This window comes from Saimiri boliviensis, chromosome 9 (assembly GCF_048565385.1).
Source record: "Saimiri boliviensis isolate mSaiBol1 chromosome 9, mSaiBol1.pri, whole genome shotgun sequence".
Lineage (NCBI taxonomy): Eukaryota > Metazoa > Chordata > Mammalia > Primates > Cebidae > Saimiri > Saimiri boliviensis.
The window spans coordinates 46,411,571-46,430,076 of record NC_133457.1 but is presented as its reverse complement, the minus strand read 5'-3'; positions in this window follow the sequence as shown (position 1 = coordinate 46,430,076).

Genomic DNA, 18,506 nt, shown 5'->3' with positions numbered 1-18,506 from the left:
TGTCTACTAGCTACCTTATTAGACCAGTTCTAGGTTATAAAGACAGATTTAACTTTTGTTCGTTTCCTTTTTTCTGATTTCTGATCCCTTCCCCTAGCTAGTCATGGAAAATGAGGAAAATGAAAAGACCTAAACAGGCTCATTTCTAAGTGCTGGATACATATCGATTCCTTTAATCCTCTTGACAACTGTGTACGATAGGTACTAACACGATTTCTGTTTTATTAATGCAAATGAGAAAGTTGAGGTTATGCAACTTGGTCGAGGTCACACAGCTGATAAGTGGTGAACCTAAGACTTGAATACAGAAAATGTGACTTTAGACCATGCTCTTACTGTAATACCACACTGCCTCTAAATCTATGTGCAAAGAAAATAAAAATAACAAGTGAGTAGTATTTTTTGTTTTCCAAATCAGCACTTGAGAAGTGACATCAAAGGATCAAGGAAGCTGGGGATAAGGGTGCTAAGATGAGAGCCCAGGAACAGGGTGGGGGCGTGGAGAGGTGTGGAGTCAGCCTAGCACCTTCCAGGGCCAGAGCCAGTCTGTGCATGGGTATTTATCCTCCACCTACAGACCGTCTGCTGACATTTGATTAAACACATCGTGGAGGCCCACACAGAGGAGCGGTGTCAACAGTTTTTCCTGGTGCTCGTGGGCCTTTCATCGTCAGTGGCTGCAGATTTTCTGGCAAAAGGAAGCCCATCTCTACCCATGGACTTTGCAGAGATTTATTTAAAAGCTGAAACAAAATGGACTATATTGTTCTATTATCACACTTTTTAGCTGGGAATTATTTTCCCAGAATCCCCTTCCCTCTGTGGTTCTAGGCTAGAGTTGACCAAAAGAACAACTTGCATGAAACTTGGGAGGCAGAAGTGAAGCACTGACCATAGCCCGTCTTCCCATCTGCTGGTTCTTCTGACCAACAGATTCATTTCCGGCTCCAGGTCACTTCCAGATGCCTGGCAGTGGACCCACCAGGGGTGGCTCCACAGGGGAAGAGCTGCTTATAGGCTTCTCCATGAGCTCCCCTCCCAAGATCTGCTTCAGTGGCTAGAGACCCCCCTACGCACTCTAACTTGGCTATTGGCGTCAGTGCTTCAAGAAGGCTGGTTGGTAACTTTTTCTCTGATCCTCCAACCGTTTCTGGGACTTTCTTTTCCAGCAACTTCCACAGTTGTGTGAGGTCTGATTCCTCTAATACATTTCTGTCTTAGTTTGTTTTCTGTTACTCAAACAGGGTACCACAGACGGAGTAATTTATAAAAAAGAGAGTGTTATTTTGGCTCACGGTTCTGGGGCTGGGAAGTCCAAGAGCATGGTGTTGGCTTCTGGTGAAGGCGTTCTTGTATATCATCCCGTGGATTGAAGGTAGAAAGTGGACGGGAGCCCATGAGACAGAGAGGAAAGTGGGGCCTACACTTCTGTGATAAGTAACCCACTCCCACAATAACAGCATTAATCCATCCATGAGAGTGGAGCCCTGATGATCTAATCACCTCTTAAAGGTCCCACTTCCCAAAACCACTGCATTGGCAATTCAGTTTCAACATGAGTTTGTGGGGACATTCAAACCACAGCAATTCCTTGTAACATCCCAGCGGCTCTGCTCCCAGAGTAAAACTGTGATTGTTATACTACACTATTAATAAGATGCTCAAAACACAAGCTGGACTCTGTGATGCTTAGAGGAGTCATGCAGGAAAATAAGTCTCAGACCTAGGACTTGGGCATGTCTGGAGTTGTGAAATCCTCCCTACTACAACAGTTTCTAATATTTGTTTTCTTGGAAGTTTCCTTCTGCCTGTACAAACTGCAAAGACAAACTCCAGCTGTTTAAGATGCCTCTGCTAGATGTTCCCAAGGTACCGTGGACTGCCCTGCATACCCCTCTCCCAATACAGAGCTTGTCCCATAATAGTGTAATGCTCTATTCGGTGGTCTGCATTCTATGCCTTGCTGCCAGATATGAGAAGCTGATAACCACATGTTGGGCTCCCCACTCCATCCCCAGGGCACTATGTCTGAGAGCAGTGGCTCAACTTGAATGAATGAAGTACGAGAGAGTGAGCTTTGAATTAATGGGACTTCACTGTGGTGAAGAACAAGGATGTAGATGACCTTGTCAGTGCCCTGGCCAGAAGCTCTTGGGTTCCCTTGACCTTTTCTGTGTAGTCTTTCCCAGCTTCAGCGTATTTTTGTTTCCGAAGACCTGTATCTGGGACTCTTCTTCAGAGGCCTGTTCTCAGGCTACTGGACCCAGTCAAAACTGCCTGGGTGTTTATGTGTCCTGAAGGCAGCTTGTAGGCAATGACTGACCATTTGATCAGGAAAGCTCTAAGGCATAGCTTATACTCCAAACCTCCCCTGGGGAATCAGCCTGGAGCTACCCTCTGTGAGACCTTACCTGCCTCTCTCCCCTGCTTGGCTATATCCTGTCTGGCTTACCTCATTCTTTTATAGGCCTCTCTTAACAGCACTCCTGTAATAACTCACTAACTCCTGAATCCTCCTCTCAGGGAGTATGTCCAGAGAAACTAGCCTAAGACCATGAATATCTAAGGAAGAACATTGGCTGCCAAACTCAAGCCATCTGCCCTTTTTGGGAAGGCCCTGCTCTGATTCCTTTGATCCTGATGAAATGACAGTTCCTAAAACTGAGACAGTAAAGATGAGAAAAGGGTTTCACTTGCTAAAGTAGGTGAAAGATGCAATCTTATCAGTCTGCGTCTGATCAGGAAACACACGTTTTTTTTCTAGGTTTTTAAATAAGCAGTTGGTTATAAAGGTGTTGGAAGATCCAGGGGAGAAAAGGGGAGGTAAGGTTTTCCAAAGATCAGTAGCTATGGGAAACGGATCTAGGTTTGAAAGAGCAAAGAGAAAAGGTGTTGCTCAGAGTACAGAATGTGGTAGTTCATCTCGAAGTTTCCATCCTTTTCCCGATGGTAAAAATCATCCGAAGACCCCCGAAGCTTCAGAATTGGCGCATAAAAATCTTACTGGGGCAGATGAGTAGGGGAGAGGGAAAGGACAAGAGACAGGACAATAAATGAGACAGCAAAAGGCACTGCCTATAGTCTAAAAAGTATCCCTGTACGAACAGCCAGGAATTCTCATGGCGTATTTAGCCCTGTCTTTGCCTCATATAGGGCAGAAACTAAGGGGGGCCACGGTTCTCTCTGTCTTCTTTGGAACGCTGATGGATACTCTTTCCTCTAAACAGAAGTCTATACGTACCCCAGAAGCAAGCAAGCATGCTTTTTAAACACAAATGAGTTTTACAGGAGACCTCCAGGTTCTCCTGCTTGGTTGCAAAATACAGCTCATCTCCTGGAATGAGCCCAGAGACTTTGGCATTTGTTGAGAATCAAAGTCATAGTTGGTTAATCCCATCTGCTTTCAAGAAATAAGAAAAATCAGTGTCAATGTGTCTCAGACTCTATGCATATTATTCTCCCTTGGGTCTCCCATAGGTTTCTGTTTGCTCAGAGAATTTTAAGCTGTTATAGGAAAGATAATTTAAAACTCCACTCTGTTAATTTTCAATTGCTACTACAACAAACTATTATGAATTTGGCTTAAAAACAACATAAATTTGTTATCTTACTCTCTGGGTGGGAACCCTTGGTCTACGTACAAGATGTCAGCAGGCTTGCGTTCCTTCTGGAGGCTGTAAGGAACAATTCCTTTCTTTGTCTTTTCTAATTTGTAGCAGCACTCTGTATTCCTCAACTAAAGGCTCCTTCTTCCAGACTCAAAGCGAAAGGCACAGGGTTTCTCTCCTCTCTGGTCTCTGTTCCCATCCTTGCATCTTCTCTCTGACTCTGATCCTCCTGCCTCCCTCTTAAAAGGATCCCTGGGATGACACTGGACTAACTGGATAATCCAGGCAAAATTCTCCTTCTCAAGACCCTTGTCGTAGTCACAGCTACAAAGTTTTTTTTTTTTTATGATGTAAGGTATCATATTCACATGTTCCGAAGATTAGAACATGGATATCTGCTGTAGACAGAATGGTCGTGTCTCCTTAAATTTATGTGTTGAAACTTGATCTCCAATATGATGATATTAGGGTGCGGGGCCTTTGGAAGATGATTGGGTCATGAGGGTGGATTCCTCATACATGGGGTTAGTGCCCTTATAAAAGTGGTCCCAGAGAACACCTTTACCTCTCTGCCACCTGAAGACACAGTGCAAAGACAGGCATCTAAGAATGAGGAAGCAAGCCCTCACCAGTCACTGAATCTGCAGGCACCTTGACTTGAAACTTGGCAGTGTCCAGAACTGTTAGAAATAAGTGTCTGTTGTCTATAAGGTACCCAGTCCATGGTATTTCGTTATGGCAGCCTGAACAGACTAGGGTAGCACCTTTGATGAGGGCGATTATTCAGTCTACTATACCCACTGTTTATCATATATATTAAATGGAGGGAGGTCAGAGGGTGTTGGGATTGATTATAATCCCACATCTAATGAAAAAGGAAGCTCCTATGTGGCTGTTGAAAATGAAAATTATTTGGCAAATAAATATTAACCACACTTTTCTTGACCTTTTACTATTTTTAACTACATCACTTTAGGCCTTTTATTCATTGAGCAGGTATTTTTTAGAGCATTCGACACATGTGTCCCACGTTCTGGAACTCCAGTAATTCACACAGAGGGCAGAAAACAGATCACCAGAGAAACAGAGTTGGCATGAGAATATGAGCTCGAGATACACCTACTGAGTAGGGTGATCAGGTAGTCAGGTGAATCTGGACGTTTGGGGATCAGCTCTCCACACGCACTGGGTTTAGGATGTCTCGCCACCAATGAGCCAGTGTGCATGCCAGACTGTGCCTGGAGCCCTTAAGCCACCACTGCAACACCGTTCAGCATTGGTATGCATCTGCATCATACCTGTAAAGCTTGTTCATCACCCACCACTCTCAGAGCTTCTGAACCAAAAGATCTGGGGTGAGATCCTGGGATTAATATGTGTGAAAAATGCTAAAGATTATTCGCACTAAAGCTTAAGAATTTTCACACTCCTGCCTTGGAGCCCTTATTGACATTTAAGTCCCAAAGGCAGTTCTTGTGAAACAGAGTAGTGTATCACAGGAATCTAACCAAATGCCAGCTTGGTAACTCCCACATTTATGGCCTTCAATCTATGCTTTATTTTTTATTATGATTTGTTTAAATTTATGGGGTACAAGTACAGTTTTGTTACGCGCATAGATTATACATAGTGGTCAATTCATCACCTGAATAATACACATTGTACCCATTAAATAATTTCTCATCTTCCTCCCCCTCTCATCCTCCCACTCTTTTGGGTCTCCATTATCTATCCTTCCACTCTCTATATTCATGTGTACCTATTTTTTAGCACTCACATACGAATGAGAATATATAACATTTGACTTTCTGTGTTTGGCTTGTTTCACTTAACATAATGACCTCTGGTTCCATTCATGTTGCTGTAAATGACATAATTTCATTTTTTATGGCTTAATAGTATTCCATTGTGTGTATATATACCACATTTTCTTTATTCATCCATCCATCCATGGACATTTAGGTTGATTTCATATCTTTGCTATTGTGAATAGTGCTGCAATAAACATACAAGTGCAGATATCTCTTTGATAAATTGATTTCCATTCCTTTGGGTAGACTCCTTTAACAGATTGAGAAATCTACTGTTCTCCAAGCAGTTGTACTAATTTAAATTCCCACCAAAAGTATATAAGAGTTCCCTTTTCTTCAAATACTTCCCAATACCTGTTATTTTCGGTCTTTTTAACCGTACCTATTCTGACTGGGTAAGGTGATTATTTCATTGTGGTATTAATTTGCATTTTTCAGATGATTTGTGAAGTTGAGCATTTAAAAATATATGTGTTGGCCATTTATATGTCTTCTTTAGAAAAACATTTATTCATGTCCTTGGCCACTTTAAAACATTTTTAATTATTTTAATTTTATATTTTATTATATTATTATTCTTTTTTTGAGATGGAGTCTCTTGTTACCCAGGCTGAAGTGTAGTGGTGTGATCTCAGCTCACTGCAACCTCTGCCTCCCTGGTTCAAGCAGTTCTCTTGGCTTAGCCTCCTGAGTAGCTGGAATTACAGGTGCCTGCCACCACGCCCAGCTAAGTTTTGTATTTTTAGCAGAGATGAGGTTTTGCCATGTTGGCCAGCCTGGTCTCGAAATCCTGACCTCAGGTGATCCACCCGCTTTGGCCTTCCGAAGTATTGGGATTACAGGCATGAGATACCACGCCCAGCCATTTTTAAATTATTTTAAATTATTATTATTATTATTTTGAGACAGACTCTCGCTCTGTTGCCCAGGCTGGAGTGCAGTATTATGATCTCAGCTCACTGTAACCTTTGCCTCCCTGGTTTAAGTGATTCTGATGCCTCAGCCTCCCCAGTAGCTGGGATTACAAGTGCACACCACCATATCTAGCTAATTTTCATATTGTTAGTAGAGATGGGGTTTCGCTGTGTTGGCCAGGCCTGGTCTCAAACTCCTGATCTCAAGAAATCAACCCGCCTTGGCCTCCCAAAGCGTTGGGATTACAGACATGAGCCACTGCACTTGGCCTTATTTTTAATTATTGAAGGTGCATAGTAGGTGTATGGCGTTATGGGGCACAGGCTTTGCCACTTTTTAATAGGATTATTTGCTGCTTTTGTTGTTGGTGCTGAGTTGTTTGAGCACCTTGTATATTCTAGATATTAGTCCCCCGTCAGATGCATAGTTTGCAAATATCTTCTCCTATTCTGTGGTTGTCTTTTCACTTTGTTGATTAGTTCTATTCCCATGAAGAAACTTGTTAGTTTAATGAAATCCCATTAGTCCATTTTTGTTTCTGTTTCCCATGTTCTTGAGGTTTTATTCATAAATTCTTTGCCTAGACCAATGTATAGGAGTTTTTTCCTAGGGTTTATTCTAGTATTTCTATAGTTTTAAGTTTTACATTTAAGTCTTAAATCCATTTTGATTGACTTTTGTATACAGTAAGAGATAGGGATCTAGTTTCATTCTTCTACATACGACAATCCTACTGTCCCCGCACCATCCATTGAAAAGGTTGTCCTTTCCCCAATGTATGTTCGTGTCAGCTTTGTCAAAGATCAGTTGGCTGTAAATACGTGGCTTTATTTCGGCGTAATCTTTTCGGTTCCATTGATCTATGTCTCTGTGTTTATACCAGTACCATGTTTGTTTGGTTACTGTAGCCTAGTGACATAATTTGAAGTCAGGTAATGTGATGCTGTCAGCTTTGTTCTTTCTGTTTAGGATTGCTTTGGCTATTTGGGTTCTTTTTTAGTTTCATATGAATTTTAGGATTATTTCTCTAATTATGTGACAAATGATGTTTGTATTTCAGTAAGAATTGCATTAAATCTACAGATTGCTTTGGGAAGTATGGTTATTTTAACAATATTAGTTCTTTTACCCCATGAGCATGGCATGTTTCTCGTTTTTTTGTGTTATCTACGGTTTCTTTCATCAGTTTTATAATTTTCCTTATAGAGGTGTTTTATCTTCTTGATTAAATTTATTTAGGTATTATATATATAATATATATATATTAACCTAAATAAATAAATATATATATATACACATAGATATACGCACAATATTTCATATATATATATATATATATATATATATATATATATATATACGTTTTTTACATCTGCCACATCGTTTATTTTATTTGCAGGAGGAGCTGAAACAGATTTTAAGGGAGGTTTTCACTTTCCCCCAAACATGAATCATTCAAGTAAAACCAACTTAACTACAGAAATGTAGCAAAGTAAGGGAAAAGCAGCACAACCACCCAAGAGGCAAAGGCTCGGGGGAAGAGCTGGGTGCGGTGGCATATAACATATGCATACATGCCTCATGATTCGTCTGCTCAGGACCGCCTCCCCAGAAGGCAAGCACAAGGACCCTTTTTAAGAGGGTGTTTTCCTCCTTTTCCTCCAACAGCTGAGAATGCTTCGACTCAAACAGCTCAAGGTAAAAGACAAAAAAGAAAAACCAAAAAAACCAAAGAAACTCCAAAACACCCCATGAACCACCCAGCCATAACCACCTTCCTTAGTCGATCGTAGGAGTTTTTCATTTTATAAATAAAGATTAAGAAAAAATATTGAAAAAATTATTTTCTCCTCTTCCGTTTAGAAAGATAATAGAATTCGTAGGTTTCTTAGAAAACATATCAGATACCGCCCTCCAGGCTCCACCCTGCTGCTGGGAGGGTGAGCAGGACGAGAATGTTTGAGACCCTGGAGCTGCTGCTGGAGAATGGGAAGTCCAGCCCAGAAGAACGGAGGGAACGGGGCTCAGAGCACGTGAGGTGTGGTTAGGAGCAACTCCACGTGATACATGGCTGTGCAGAAAAGGGGAACACAAGGTGATCGGACAGGCCTTCAACTCCTCCTTGACATACAAAACCGGTTTTCACAAAGATCCAAACAGTTTGGTTTGAAACTGAGGTGAACACTTCAGAGTTTATTCACATGCTTTGTTTTCCTCCTTTAAGAATCAGTTTCTCAAATGAAATGTTTGTAATATTGCTACATATGCCAAAAATAAATAAATAAATAAAAATTAAAAAAAAAGAAGGGCTTTTAAAAGCAGGACAGGGGAAAAGAGATAGAAAATCATCAAATTAGTTCTCTCGACTCCAAATGAACAAAACTGTTGGTTTTTAATAGGACACGGAAATCCAAGCATCACCCTCCCGCCTATTCCTGCCCCCACCCCACCCACCAACAACAAATGAGAAAGACCAACGTGCTGTGTTCAGCTCAAGAGCTGGGCCTGACCCCGGGGCTCCGCGTCCAGCCTCCTCTGTCTAGCAGGGGTCAGGCCAGGGATGCCTTCCAAGGATCTACCATCTGCACGGCTGGTGGGGGGTGGGGCAGGATTGTCAGAATCTTCTCGAGCTTCCTCTGTTTAGCGCCTCTCTAGCCATCTTCCCAGCACCTCTCCTCCCTGGGCCAGGGATCCCGTCAAGAGTGGCCCCGCTCGGTTGCGGGCTGTCAATTGTCCTCTTCCCGGTTCTCTGCCCCACTTCCGTCGTCTTCAATCTCCCCTTCCTCCCCACTGTACTCGTCAGGGGCCCATCGGGGGCTGGTACTTGATTTCTGGAACATGAGCTGTCCCCGACCCCAAGGAAAGGCTCCTCAGCCTCGGCCTGGGCTCACCCACGTGTCACTGCCTTCGCCTTCACGGTCATCATTCAGGGAATCCTTCCAGCTTTGGGGTGTGTACTCTGGGTTCCACTCCCCTTCCTGGTTTCTTTTTTTTTTTAACTCAAGGTTTTTTTTTTTTTTTAGATTTAATTTAATTAATTTATTTTTATTTTTTATAATATATATATTTTAAATTGCATTTAAGGTTTTGGGGTACATGTGAAGAACATGCAGGATTGTTGCATAGGTACACACATGACAGTGTGCTTTGCTGCCTTCCTCCCCATCACCTATATCTGGCATTTCTCCCCATGCTATCCCTCCCCAACTCCCCACCCTTCACTGTCCCTCCCCTAGTTCCCCCCAACAGACCCCAGTGTGTGATGCTCCCCTCCCTGTGTCCATGTGTTCTCATTGTTCAACACCCGCCTATGAGTGAGAACATGCGGTGTTTGATTTTCTGTTCTTGTGTCAGTTTGCTGAGAATGATGGTTTCCAGGTTCATCCATGTCCCTACAAAGGACATGAACTCATCGTTTTTGATGGCTGCATAATATTCCATGGTGTATATATGCCACATTTTCCCTGTCCAGTCTATCATCGATGGGCATTTGGGTTGGTTCCAGGTCTTTGCTATTGTAAACAGTGCTGCAATGAACGTTCGTGTGCATGTGTCCTTATAGTAGAACGATGTATAATCCTTTGGATATATATTACAGCTGAGGCTCTTCTAGATATCTTTTTGTATAGGCGGCTCCTCCTGGAGCAGCACTCTCCTCCTGCTGAGATGAGCCATATGTGGCACCATGGATGGTGGACTTTTAGCCACAGGGCTCTTTTTGGATGGACTAGCTGTGATGAGGGGTTGGCGGTGGGATGGGGTGATACTTAGGCCCCTTGAGAAATGCTTGGATGAGGGACACCCACTGCTACAGTGAGGTCTTACTGCAGTGAGGTGGCCAGTCCCAGCAGCCACAGCCATGGACGGCAGCTGGGGAACTTGTGTCCCTTCCATGCTCCAGTCCCTATGGGGCTCCCTCCCTCATCCTGGCTGTTGCAGGTTGGGGATCCCTCCGCCATCCTGGCTGTTCAGTCAGACCTGGTAGTTCACGCCTAGCCCAGAACTCAGCCCTGGGCGATGGGGCCTCCTTTTCTCAGCTCAAGTCCAAGCTTCTGTCGCAACTCTTGTCTTGCGCAGGACAAGTGGAGGAGTCGCCCACTTGTAGCACCAGCAGCTACAGCCCACGGCACCATGATCCCCCACACCTGTACCTCGGCCCCACACCCTGGAAGCAATAGCCTGAGTTTCCTCCCTGCCCAGGACTGGTGCCACTGGTTCCCAGGACGGAGCACGGTCTGTTAGAAGCAAGGATCAAGAACGGCGTTTTACGGTAGCTCCTCAGGTCCCAGAAAGAGTGGGAGAAGGTGTGTTCCCCCCTTGGAGCTCCTTCCCACAGTCTCCTGGCTGCTCCCAAGTCAGAATCTGGCCTTGGGAGAGTCAAAGTGTTTCTCCTATGGCCTGGGTTGTCTCATTCCCAAGTGAGAAGGTAGACTGCAGTAAGACACTCGCTCACCTCCTGTACTGAGGAATTCACTGCCAGTTCCAGGCCAATCCTAGCCACAGAAGGTGCACATTTTCCTTCTCCTTCCTAGATTTTAGTGTCTCTTTTATCATTTTTATGTTTTCGGTTAAACGCTCATGTTCCACCTTGGATCATGAATTTAAAATGTTACTGCCTATACACTTTTTTGGTACTTCTAAGTGGATGAGTGATGCTTACGATGCCTCTAGTCAGCCATCTTAAAAAACAACAACAACAACAAAAAACGAAACCTATACTGTTAAGATAGTCTCTTTCGGAGCTTGTCCTAAATGTAGGCAATATGCTCAAAATTGCAATAGATGAGAGAGAGAGCATACGTAGCGACCTGCATATGGCACTCCAAGCTTTGGTTATTGCTGTTTTTCCTGATAGGATCCCAAAGAGGGCTACATCAGACAGGAAATTCGTTTTTGATCTTTGCCTTTCACGTATCTGCATTTTAATCGGAAATTTATTCTATGCTTTCTTCTGCTGGGTGAGTGTGGATTGCCATATTTCATCCAAACTAAGACATGATCGGTTTTAAGGTGCACCATTATTTTATCTATCACTATGCAAGAAAAAAGAGCCTGCCAATTAAACTATGACAATTATAAGACACAGCACCATTTCAGAGATGTTACAATGTTATAATTCCTGGCGAGAAGGGGAAGTGCAGTGTTGAAATATGACATTTTAAGATTGCTGCCTCCCATGAAAGAGAAGGTTGTTATTCTGGGATGAGATTAAGTTTCTCTTGAACTGTTTTTGCTGGTTATCTTCTCTACGTGTAGTGTTCATGCACGGGAGAGCAAAACCTGGTTCTGTGTTAGCACATATTTTGTGTTACATTGATCTCTATCTTGCTAATTACAAAACAAAGTTTTAAAGAATAAAAACCAGTGATTATAGAAACCAAATTGAGAATTAGAACTAAAGTTTAACATGAAAATGTAATTACAGGAAGTTAGAACACTCTCGCCTCTGTATCATTTAAAGATTAAGAGACTCAGCAAGAAGAAAAGGGAAAATATTGTCCTATTGATTGTGGAATTAGCCAGGAAAAGTGTTTGTGAGTCCTTTCTACTCTGAAATATTCTTCTAGATTATGGCATTTTAATAAACAGATTTCACTCTTGAAGTTTAATAAATGGCACTGGAAGATGTTTTTTTTCCAGCTCAGTGCTAATAGAACCAACACCGTTCTTTGTCCTTAGTAAAGAGAAGGCTAGATATTACTATTTCTATAAAACTCTAGTAGGATCTAGAAGTCACATTTAATATGCTGTATGCAATAAGGCAAAGGGTACACAGTGACTCGGATTTATTTTTCTAATCTGAACTAGTAGAGTATATGTATGTGACTTTTATTCAGATGAGATGTGTAAAAGAAGCCACTCTGCTTGTAGACCTGGAGCAACTGGATTTGGAAACCAGATTTGCAACCCCCGTTACTGGATAGCAGCTATAAGATTTCGGCCCTAGGGCAAGAGGTGATTTGGTTAAAGGTTATTTATTTTTTTGCCTTCACAGGATACTTATGGTATTTTCATCCTCCTTTTCCCACACACAGTCTTCATAGTTTAGACTACTTAGAACAGGTGTTTTATTATTTTTTTCTTTTTTCTCTTTTTTGAGACGAAGTCTTGCTCTCTTGCCAGGCTGGAGTACAGTGGCACGATCTCAGCTCACTGCAACCTCTGCCTCCTGGGTTCAAGCGATTCTCTTGCCTTAGCCTCCCAAGGAGCTGGGACTACAGGTGCATGCCACCATGTTCAGTTAATTTTTGTATTTTTGGTAGAGACATGGTTTCACCATGTTGGCCAGGATAGTCTCGATCTCTTGACCTCGTGATCTGCCTGCCTCGGCCTCCCAAAGTGTTGGGATTACAGGCTTGAGCCACCGTGCCTAGTTAGAACAGGGGTTCTTGACCTGGACTGCACGTTAGAGTTACCAGGGGAACTTTAAAAAAAATAGCAAAAATAACCATGCATACATCTTATTCCAGCCCAATTAATTCAGAGTCCCTGAAGTAGGTCCCAAACATTAAGGGTTTTTTGTTTCTCTTAAGCTCCCAAGTGTTTGTAATGAGCAGCCCAAATTGGGGATCCTGGGATCTGCAAGACGTTAGGAGCAAGCTTATGATCCTTGCTCCATGTTAGTAACAGACCTTCCCAGAAGAGGAGGCTGAAATCTTTGGACCGAAATAACTTTATCTTAAGGTCAGGTTTCCCAGAGGCAAGACTCTGAGATGAGAGTTCATGTGTAGGCGATTTCATTTAGAAAGTTCTCCCAGGAGAAACCTGTAAGAGAGTAAGCAGGACAGGGAGGGGAGTGTAGTAGCTGGTTTTTAAAGGTGGCTGCCTCCCATTCCTTTCTTCCATGTTTGCACAAACCACTCCACTTACCAGGGAGGGGTCCGTTTCCTTTCCCATCAGAGCTGCCCTTAAACTTGCCTTGGCCCATAGACACGGTAGAAATGATGCTGGCCTAATTCCAGGCCTGTCTTTTACGATGCCTGGCAGTGTCTGCCTGTCCGTAGCAGTAGCCAGTCGCCATGTAAGTAACCCAACCACCGGAGGTCACCAAGCTATGAAGTTTGAGTTAGCACTATGGGAAGGTCACACGGAAGACAGAACTGAAGAATCCAGCCAGCAGTGAAAACCAAAGCTCCAGACATAGGACACCAGTCCAGCCAGTCCATCCGGCCCCTGCGGTCACTCCACCCATCCCGACTGAGGTCCCAGACATCAGAGAGACAAGCAATCCCTGCCATGCTTTGTTTGAATTCCCTACCAAAAAAATCATGAGCAAATACAATGATTGCAGTTTTAAACTTTGGAATAGTTCATTACGAAGCAACAGAAAATTGAAATTTGGGGTAGTTTCTCAGTGAAAGAAGACGAATGTTTGGGAGGCTTATTGTGCATCAATAGATGCTGGAAATAGGAGGAAACCCTCCTGCAGGGATAAAATTTCAAGCAAAATCCTATGGAGGTTATCTCCAGCTTGATCCCATTGAGAAAATCTGAATTATGTCTCAGGATTATCCTGATATTAGGCCTTCATATTCCTAGTTATTGGATCAGGGCTACTATGTGGTCAGAAACAGTAGCAGAAACTCCTAGGCTCTTCTTGCTTTTTAGGGAGCACCGATGGAGTCAACCATCCCTCAAAGGACACCTGCCCTGTGGCAGGTGCCACATCATCGTATCAGAGCATGTGGCACTAACTCTTCTGATATTATTTTTCATTGTTTAACAGAATATGCAACCCAAGCAAGAAAAAAAAAGAAACCACCAGAAAAGTGAAAAAGAAAAAAAAATACAAGTATCTTAGGCATAAGGTTCAAATTTGATCAATAAAAGGGAATGAAGACTTTATTTAACAATAAAAATTTATGGAAGGAGTCTTTGTAGATAGGGGAGCAGGTAGGTGTAGTTTCTTTTTGCAAGATAGGAAAAATAAGCCACGAAAAATATTGCAGGTAGAAGATGCTTGCGTAGCAAAGCCGGGGAAAGCAGCTCTGTGACAACGTGGAGCATTTCCTGCTGTTCAGAGAAGCATGAAGCGGGAAAGTGCCCAACTACTGGCAGATGTGTCTGACAGTAGTGTTGGCACACCTAACTTCGTAATTTCTGACCTAACTGAAGAAATGCCTATGGTCTTTTCGCTGGGTTTCATTATGGCATAAATAGAATCTATTTATTTAAAAAGAAAAAAACGGGTTGGAATTCCATTATTGTTTCTGCAGAGAGAATTAATTTTCAGCAAAGTGTTTTAGGGAATCTGTGTTGGCAGTTCTGGGAGGAAGATCTCATCTTCTAAATGCAAATTTTGGCTCCTCCATCTTCTTCCTTCTACTTCAACACTTAGAAAACTACCAGAAACAGTTGCTTTTTTTTTTTTTTTAAACTCATAACATAAAGCAGTAAGTTTTGTGATATTCTTTCCTAGGTACAGCTTACATTAGAACAGAAAATAATTCCTTACAAGGTATGTGGTTTTACACTTGCAGATGTTCAGAATGGAACAGCTTTATGTGCTCATTGATTAAGAGCTGATCTATTCTACTTGCTCACACACACACACACACACACAATTTGGACGTCTGCTGTGCACTACAAGCACCACAGGGTAAGGTGGCAGCTTTTGGCAGTGCCAAAAAAGCTTAGCTGATGAGGTCAAGCTAGGAGCTCTGGGTAAATGTTGCCTCAAAACGGCTGCCGGCACCCACGCCAAATTAGCCAAGGAATCAGTTACCCTCAGATGGCTGCCACAGAGAGATATCGCCGCCGAAGCTGCTGGGAGAAAAACCTCTGGTCAAGCCAGGCTTCTGATGATGCAAAGGAACAGAATACACATCTGCCTCCTGGGTCATTGTTTTCCGTCCTCAGTTTTCAGCCTGCAGGACACAGGCAGTTTCAGCTGGCCCCAAGTTAGCCCCCCTCCCGGCACCTGGCAGCATTTCCTCTATTCAGATACCTTATCTGGAAATAGTGAAAGTTTAATAGGAGACAATCAGACCCCAGGGATTTCCCAATGTTACCTGATGGAGAGAGGTCTTCTGGGGTCACAGGCGCAATCACTGCTTCCCTCAGACCTGTGATGGCTCACTGCTGGGGATGATTGGGATTTGCAAGTTGATTAAAGCCAGAGATTTAGTGTGAGAAATAGAATGTCTCAGATAATTGCTGGAAAATGGCCAATGCCTTTGTTGCGCTGAGCACCATGTGGCAGATGATATGCTCTCAAACTTAAACCAAATCCATGGAAGGGATTTCAAGGAGGAACCTTTAAAACTGTCTTCCGACATGCAGAATAAGAGGGGAGAGGATAGGATGCTTCCTTGGGATTGGGTGCTGAAGAAAACAAAATCTAGGCAAAGATTTCCTTCTGGAAACAATTTCAAACAGCCGTCTATTTCTTTCTCCAGCTGAATCTTTTCTTTCGTAATTTCATAGTTATCTCCACGTAAATATTCATGTCTTTCCCGATTCTTCCTGCACAAGAACATGTCTGTCTCTTACAGTAGACCAGGGCCGGATCAAAACAGTACCCCAGAAAAGCTATTAGAGCTTGTGCTTCCAAACCAAGACCCAAAACAGCTTTGTGTAGTGTCAAAGTTGAAAATGTTGTTAAGTGATATGCTTGAAAGATCTTTAACAAAATTATACCACCCAAGATTGCTGAGAGGACCTGGAAACGTGTATTCCCATCCTCTGTGAACTCTCCGAGGAAGCATTTTGGCAGCATTGACCAATGGCCTTAAAAATGTTCATGTCTTATGACCCAACACTTCATCCAGGACTTAATCAAGGACTTAGTCTTTAGGAACTAATCAAGGGTGTGAACAAAGGTTTACATTGTTTCATGTTTGCCGGTGCCTGTGTAGCAAGAGCTTGGCAATAGGGTTCAGCTTTGGCAGATGAGAGTAGCGTATATCCAGTAACGACAAAGGTGGAAATGTTAACAGTGATTACCTTCACTTGGCGCAATTACAATTTTATTTTGCTTATCTGTATTTTCTAATTTTTCTTCAGTGACTATGTTACTTATCTAAAAATATTTTCAAAAACTCCATTTGAACTGTACAGTTTTGTTGCAGAAATCTGTCTACTGACATGAAAATACGCTCACAAAAACAATTAATGTAAATAAAATGGTGTTAAACGATACGTAGCATGATTCCACTTTTTGAGAAAGAGAAATCAATGTATTCTTTCTCTTTGTATCTCTCTCTGTCTCTCTGTCACACACACGTCTGGAAGTGCACACACCATCGTATTTCAGTGGCTCTCTGTTGATGGAAATATAATGGTAACTTAATGTTTTCTCTTTGCTTATTTGTATAATTTATAACTTTTCTTTGGTGAACATGTAGTATCTGTACAATTGAGAAAAATAGAGTAGAAGTTTACATGCAATAGACAGGAGGCCTTATGTGTGTGCAGATGCACTGGACTAAGAAGATTTTCTTACTTTACAAGGGTGAGAAAGCACTACACATTCAGTAGAAACCTTACCATTCTGATTTTTACTTCCAGTAGCATATTCAATAAATTACATGAGATATTCAACACTTTATTATAAAATAGGCTTTGCGTTAAATCATTTTGCATAGATGTAGGCAAATGTAAGTATTTTAAGGTAGGCCTGGCTAAGCAATCATGTTCAGTAGGTTAGGTGTACAGTATTAAATGCATCTTTGACTTAAAGATGTTTTCACCTTAGTATGGGTGATGTAACCCCACTGTTAAGAAACATCTATACTGAAAGAGAAAAATCGAATGGTTGTATGGTTACTTGAAGTACATTCTATTGAATCTGTATCACTTTCTTCCCATGGTAATATCAAAAAACCATAGGTTGAACCATCCCAAGCTGGGGACCATCTGCGTATGAAGGGCAGTGCCAGCTGGCTCTATTCTCTGCCCCCTGCCTGCCTCTGCTTACTATATGCTGATGTAAGCTTGGGTCTTCCGTCTTGGCTTAGGGAAAATGGAACATCCTGTTAGGTGACAGGTGGTCTGGGGCAGAGGCCTCTGAGAGCTTATTAGGTAGCTGTCTACTCAGTTGTTTTGGGGGTAACACGTGCATTTGATACTTAGAAACAGGTATACGAAGGGGAGGGGGCTTTATCACCTGCCATTTCTAAAAATTACCTCCAGTGTCTCATTCTCACTGACCTCTATCTAGCCCAGGCCACCGGTCCTGGGGGCGGCCTCTGGTTTTTCTCCCCCCTGGGATACGCAGAGGGGAAATGACATGAACAGAAAGCGAATCTGTAGAACCAGAGAGCTTTCCCTGGGCTCTCTCAAAACATGCTGCACTGAACGTCGCTTCCCTCAGCCATTGATTCCCCTAGAGCAGGCGTCCCCAAACTACAACCCCCTGAGGCCATTTATCCGCCACCCCCTCTCTGCCGCACTTCAGGAAGGGGCACCTCTTTCACTGGTGGTCAGTGAGAGGAGCACAGTATGTGGCGGCCCTCCAACGGTCTGAGGGACAGTGAACTGGCCCCCCCTGTGTAAAAAGTTTGGGGACACCTGCCCTAGAGAAATCTGTGCAGGAGGGAAAGAGGAAGAAGGAATTACAGCGGAGGTTCTTGAAGCTGGGATTTGCCGAGCAGTGCTGCGGAGTGGTTAGAAGCAGGCCCTGGTGGTATGAGACACCTCCGGGCACGCAAGCCTCTACCACACACCAGCTGTGTGACCTGGTGCAAACATTTAACCATCCGGGTCTTGGCTTCCTCAAACCATAACGTGGTGATGATAAAATTAGGTAATATGTGTATGCAGCACTTTGAACAGAACCTGCCACTTGGTTTGTGCTCAGCAAATGAACTGCAACTTACGTAAATGTTACCCTATTGTTGTTCCGTATGTCCTTATTTATTATTTTAATAAGTTTTTGCGTAGGTCATACTTATACAGGGTATACATTCAAAATACAATGAAAAATACACAGTGATGTGGAAGGTAAAATTATGCCTGCCTCCCAAAGATGTCCACATTCTAATCTCTGAATCCTGTGAATCTATTTCATGGCAAAATAATAATAATAATAATAATAATAAATAAATAAATACTTTCACATGTAATTAAGGTTGAGAACTTTAAGATAGGGAGAATATCTGTGATTATGTAGGTGGGCCCAATCTAATCAGATGAGCCCTTTAAAACAGGAATTACTAAGGCTGGAGTCCCA